Source organism: Cupressus sempervirens, chromosome 3 (assembly GCF_028749045.1).
Source record: "Cupressus sempervirens isolate cs-2001-9-10 chromosome 3, ASM2874904v1, whole genome shotgun sequence".
In the NCBI taxonomy this organism is placed as follows: Eukaryota; Viridiplantae; Streptophyta; class Pinopsida; order Cupressales; family Cupressaceae; genus Cupressus; species Cupressus sempervirens.
In genome coordinates this window covers 342,833,598-342,840,807 of record NC_143120.1, presented here as the reverse complement: position 1 = coordinate 342,840,807, position 7,210 = coordinate 342,833,598, and positions in this window count along the sequence as shown.

The window sequence follows — 7,210 nt, the reverse complement described above, 5'->3', positions numbered from 1 at the left end:
AACATGATGAGTCACCACTGATGTGATAGAAAGGAGAAGCCAAAATGATACACGTAGGCAAAGAATACATATCGACATTCATGTGCAACTAAGACTGGAAAAAGCTACTAGCCTAGACCCTAGGTGTAGGGTTCACGTGTCCTTCATGAACATAGTAGACATGGAATTAAATATTAGAGTTCAAAATGAGCACGACAATTCAGTTATGGGTAACTATACCCTAAAATTAAAAAGAGGTGTATGCAACAAAGTGCAAATGTTGTTGATGAGGTTGTAGAAAATAGAGAGAAGAGAAGTCAAAAGAGATTAACTACTATAGGGGAAGAAGAAAGCATAGTAGAGCGAAAGAATAGTAGCGAAGAACTATTATAGACAACCAAGGGAGAGGTGAGGATAAATCACTAATCAAATAAGTAGGAAGATAAGAGCATCTTCAAGGGAGTCTAAGCATAGATCTACATGGAAAAGAAGTGCCACATTCAAGTCAAACAATTGGTATGCATTCTTACCATCACATCTAACTATAAGCCCCTAACAAGGCCAACTTTACTTTGGAATCCTATTGTAAAATCCTCTAACAAGGTGTCTCTCAAAAGGAGACTTGTAACTACTATAGACAAGTAGCTCTAACAAGGCTTTAGTAACTCTAATAGGTTACAAGCATTCCTAACAAGATGTGCTTTCAAAAGTAGCATTTTTTAGCTCTTAATTGGGCACCCCTTTACATGAATTATAAGGTCTAGTGGGTTTATTATCACCAACCATGGTTTTCATCCTCATATTGAGGGTTTCCACATATAAAATACTTGTGTCAACGTGTTGATTTCTTCTACGTGTCTGAGTTATTTTGTTTTTATCTTGATGAATTTATCTTATAGATAAAGTGTAAAGTGGATTGTACTAAGATTGGTTGAAGAAAGAAGGATAACCAATTTTATGACTGGTACTGATTCATCCCCCTTCTCAATACCAGTTGGGATCGATAAATGCAACTAATGAGATATTTTTGTCAATTTCCTAGATGAGAAAAGATAATATTTTATGACATGGTGATGAAATTCAATTGAAAGAAAATATGAGAATGTTACGTCTTCCCTCTCCTAGCACTAATACATTTGTTACCAAATTGCAACGGCACTGCCGTTGCAATTTTGTACCAAATGTATTAGTGTAGACATCAACAAGATTAGGTGTATTCATCAACTCTATATAACCTAATTGTTTTTGTATATATATATATATATATATATATATAATAAGCTAGGTATATTCATCAATATTGAGTACATGTTTATTTTCATTCATAATAAATTTAAAAATATAAACTTAACTTGTATTTAATACCTTTTTTAGTTTGGTTGTGCTCACTCATTTCTTTCACTTTTTGAGTAACCTTGAGCTACATGGGGTAACCTAATGTAGACACAACAATAACATAAGAGGAATGAATATAATACAACATTAGTTCAATTATAAACTTTAGAGCTATGAAAAAATGATACTAGAAAGCTCTCTAGGCCAAAATTAATGGCAAAAAGTATGGCATTATGAATTTGACAAATTTGAGCCCTCGACAAGCCATATAAAACATTAAAGAGCATTGTTGGTAATTAGAGGGAATGTTACAAAAGGGAAGGCTAGGATCTATGAGTGAATAATTGAAAGCCACCCTTGACCTAGGAACACTTGGGAGCACCTAGGACTTGAAAGGATACTAGGAGGGTCACATGGTTGATCTTGAACACTTGAAGGATACAATGACCTATGAGGACCTAAAAGAGCTTAAAAAGAAGCATAAAATATGTTAGAATATATTTTCCACCAATATAACTAAGAGGGGGGTGAATCAGTTATCCAACTATGGTCACAATTATCAACCTTTATAAAACATAACCATGTGAATAATATAATTAGAAACCAAAACAAGATACTCATGCACAATAGCACTAGATATGTTAATTAGGGAAGCCCTTGATCAGAGGGAAAACCTCAGTGAGGATGGTACCCACAAAATGATATACTAATATAAAAGCTACTTGCTAGAGGATAGACCCTACTTAGAGCCTATGGAATTCATTTGGTACATATCAGTCCTTGTTAGGAGACTTTGAATCCCTGTTAGGAGATTCCAACCCTATTAGGAGTTGTGTCAATCCTGTTAGGAATTGTGGAAGATAGATAGACCCATTGTCCAAATAGCTTCAGGGGCAAGACCAATGAACCCACTATATAAATGATCTTTGTATTTTTCCTTGTAGAATAATAGAATTGAATTGTACATCCTTCCTCTATCTCTGTCTCATCAACCAGAGCTCTATTCCTTCTAATCTCGATACCATATCACAAACTTTACATCTAAAAATACATTGGATCACTTACTCAGATTCACCAAAACACTCTGATCTAATTCACACTTACTCTATCACATTTGCATCTCTCACTTACATTCCATATATTATAAACAAGGGAAAATATCTTTCCTTTATGCCCTATCTTCAAGATAATTCCTTTAGTTTGCCTTGACGCTTTCCCAATTATTTATAATAACATAATTAATTAATTTGTAATTACAATAGCATTATCAGCTAACAATCTATACAAAACTTCACACATGTAACTTCAAGACTTGTGCACTTTCTAATGTCACCATCAAATTATCTTTGATCACTTTCTAACTATGCATCACTAGATTATATCTCTGCTAGAAGATATAATAGGATCATCAGAAACTACTTTCCATGCACTCTATCTTTGCACTGCTCTCTGTAAATCACTTATGGCTTCCATACATCTTCAGCTTAGACTACACGCATTTAACCTCATCGTCATGACATAGTGGAACATTTCCTTAACAACACTTCACATGTACATCAAAACTCTATCTGTACAAGTATGATCTATGCCTGCTATTCTACCAATCTTTATAGAATTAATGCTATGTTGACATCAATAAAAAAAAAAGTCATGAATGCAACATGTCAATACTCTCCAATGCTTGGGATACTCCCCCAACAGAATACCATCAGCATCCATGCTAACAATCTCCCACTTTTGCATTGATGACAAAATAGATGAAAACATCTAGTTTCCAAGGATATCAAACAATACTCTATTGTTGCAACTGTTGAACTCATCTTTTCAAATCCTATTCATTAATCAAATCTAAAATCCTCTAGAACACTTCTCTATTATCCATCTTCTAGGATTTAGCATCATTTGTTCACATGCTAAACAAATCTTAGCTTCTCCCCCATGCATTAGAATTCTTCATACTATATATATATCTCCCCCGTACATACTTAGTAGATGTTTTTCATGCATTATCTCCCCCATTGAAATTAATGACAAAGGCTTCATTATGTCAATTTACTACTTCAAGTCTTCAACTAGCTTAAGTTTCCTAAGACATTGTTCAATACTAAATACCAAGAATTCTCAATGACTCCACTCATCACAAATACTCCCCCATATAGGAAGCATCAACATTCAGTCTAGTCAAATAATAGTGCTTTGTACCACTGTACTAATGCAATCTCTACATCATCTACTTTAAAGTAGGTAGGGGCACAACCCCAAGCATACCTCTCAATTACACAAATGTATCTTTAGGTAAGGGCTTTATAAAGATATATTTAATCTGATCTTTAGTACTCACATATTCCAATCTAATCTCCTTTTTTGTTGCCTTCTCTCTCAAAACATGATACTTAATAGATATATGCTTAGTCTTAGAATGCAATACAAGATTCTTATACATACTTATTATACTTGTGTTATCACAGTAAATGATAACAAGTTCTAAGAATTCTATCTCAATATCCTTCAGCATTTGCTTCATCTATAGGACTTGATTGCAATTATTTATTGTTTCTACATGTTGTGATGTGGACCCTAATTAGACTCAAAGGTTTATTTGGCACATTTTTCTCCCCATATTATTTCTACGGGGGTTTGGGGATAGCACCCATAAGGTGGGCTCAAGGGGCAGCACCCCTACAGGGTCCTAGGGTAGCATCCCAGGTGCGCTCCCTATCGCAGTATAGGGTGGCGTTGAGGGGAAATGCCCTCATGGGGGTTTTTAGTGGAAATGACATTATATTGTAAAAGGTATCATTCTAGCCCTAATTTTATAAGAAGCAAAAAGATTGTATAAAAAAGCTTAGGGTTATGGATTTTCATAATGTGTGATGCAAAAATTAGTTCTTGTGGTAGTATTGAGCTGTAGGGGATTATGAATTGTAATCAGGTTGTAATCACTGGATAATAATAATTTTGGACTTGATATTGGTGGCTATAGCCTATGGATTGGGTGAACCACTTCAAATCTTAGTGTCTTGTGTTCTCTTATGTGTGATCTATTATTTTTTTGATATTGGTTATTTGCATGTAACTATTATATTTGTCTAAGGTTAATCCTAACAAGTGGTATCAAAGCTAGATGTACATCTCTTTTTTTAAGTGATCCTCTACAAGAAGGTCTCATGATTAAGTGGGAGTCCCATGATTGAGTGGGAGAAATGGTAGATGAGGGTAAGCTAAGGGTTGACAACTTTAATGGGTAGAACTTTTAGTTATGGAAGATGCAAATTGAAGACTATCTCTATTAGAAGGATTTATGGAAGTCATTAGAAGAGAAAAAAAAATCCAAGGAAGTATGACAAATTAGGAATGAGAAGTTTTAGACAAAAAGGCACTTAGAAGTATTGAATTATGATTGGCACCATCAATGGAATTTAATATTACAAAAGCAAAGATGATGGAAGAGTTGATGGAAACCCTAGCGAAATTGTATGAAAAGCCCTTCACTTCAAATAAGGAATTTCTCATAAAGCATTTATTTAATATGAAAATGGAAAAAGGTGGATCTATTTCAAATCACTTAAATGAGTTTAATATTGTTACTAGTCAGTTATCTTTTGTGGGTATTAATTTGGATGAAGAAATAAGGGCTCTCTTAATTTTGTTTTCTTTGCCTAAAAGATGGAATGGCTTGGTAATGGTTTTGAGTAATTCTATTTCTAGATCTAATTCCCTAAAATATGATGATGTGATTGGTGTTATTTTGAGTGAGGAAACTCATAGGAAATCCTTAGGTGGATCTACATCAAGGACTACTTTTAACACACAAAGCAAAGGCAAAATGACTGAGAGAGGAAATAATTTCAGAAATCATGGGAAATCAAGAGGAAAGTCAAAGGGGAAGAGGTGTCAATCTAGAGGACTGAGAGATTTCTAGTATTGTGGTAAAATAGTGCATAAGAAGAAAGATTGTTGAACTCAAAAGAACAATGGAGGCAAATGTGGTAACAAATCCGAAGAGGATGTTTTGTTTTTATCTTTAAAAAGTGTTGTTGATTCATGGGTTTTAGATTCTAGTGCTTCATTTCATACTACACTTCATAGAGGTTAATTTATTGATTATGTCCAAGGGGATTTTGGTCTTGTTTATTTGGGGGATAATGAACCCTGTTAGATTATTGGATAGGGAAAAGTTAATATTAAGATGTCGAAAGGGAATCATTTGCTACTACATGAGGTAAGACATGTTCTAAGGCTGAGTAGGAATTTAATTTTAGTAGGACAACTCGGTGATGAAGCTTGTGTAGTTACTTTTAATGATAAAAATTGGAAGGTTTTAAAAGGTTCCCTTGTAGTAGATAAAGGTGTAAAAGTAGGAACCTTATATCTTTGTACAGAGCATGTTGTTCCTTCTACTTTGATTGTTTCAGAGAAAAATGAATGTTTACAAACAGTTGTTGCTATTAAGCAGAGAGAACAAATAGCTATTGTGGATTCTAATACATCGCTATGGCACAATAGACTTAGGCACATGAGTGAGAAAGGTATGAAATTACTTCATTCAAAGCAAGTTTTGCTAGGTCCTAAATGTGTTAACATATATTTATGTGAAAGTTGTGTGTATGGAAAAAAAAAAAAGAGTGAGTTTTGTGAAGACTAGGAAGGAAAAGAGAAGTGAGAGATTAGAGCTTGTGCATAAAGATGTATGGGGACCAACTCAGGTATCTTCCTTGGTGACTATCATTATTATGTTACATTTATTGATGATGCAACTAGAAAAGTATGGGTTTATTTCCTTAGACAGAAATCTATTGTATTTCAAACTTTTAAGAAATGGAAATACTTGGTTGAAAATGAGACTGGAAAGAAATTAAAATGTCTAAGATCTGATAATGGTGGTCAGTATTGTAGCCATGAATTTGGAGATTATTTCTCTACTAATCATATTCGTAGACAAAAAATAGTTCCAAGGACTCCACAAAAAAATGGAGTGGCTGAACACATGAACATGACTATAATGGAGTGTGCAAGAAGCATGAGGTTGCATGTTGGGTTTCCCATAAACATGTGGGTAGAGGCTATCAATATTGTTTTATATTTGATTAATAGAGGTTTCTCTACTCCTTTGGGCTATGGTATTCTAGATGAAGCATAGATTGGTAAGAAGGTGAGTTGTTCTTTTCTCAAAACCTTCAATTGTGAAGCATTTGCTCATATAGATTCTGAAAATAGAACCAAGCTAGAAGCTAAGTCAAAGAAATGTGCATTTGTTGGATATGGAATTAATGAACTTGGTTATAGGCTTTGGGATTTTGAAAATCATAAAATTTTAAGAAGCAAGATTATCATATTCAATGAGAAAGTGTTGTACAAAGATATGTTGCAGCAACATGAGAAGAAAAAAGATGATTATCTAGTGCTGAATGATACTCCAAATGCTAATGTTCCATCAATCCCTCATGATCTACAACAACCACAACAACAAATACCAGACACCCTAGTGAATGTCAGATGGTCAACAAGGATAAGTAGACCTCCAAAAATATTTTCTCCTTCCTTGTATTCTATTTTGCTTACTAATGTTGGTGAACCTGAATGTTATGATGAAGTTGTATAGGTGGATACAAAGATTCAGTGGGAGTCTGCAATGAAAGAAGAAATGGACTCTTTGCTAAAAAACAAGAGATGGGATTTATGAAAATTGCTTTCAAATAAAAAGACTTTACAGAATAAATGGGTTTATAGGTTAAAAGAAGAGGATAGAGATAAGAAAAGATTTAAAGTTAGGTTAGTTGTAAAAGGATTTGCACAGGAAAAAGGCATTGATTTTGATGAGAAATTTTCTCCTATTGTTAAAATAACTTCTATTCACATTGTTTTAAGTATTGTGGCTACTGAAGATTTGCATTTG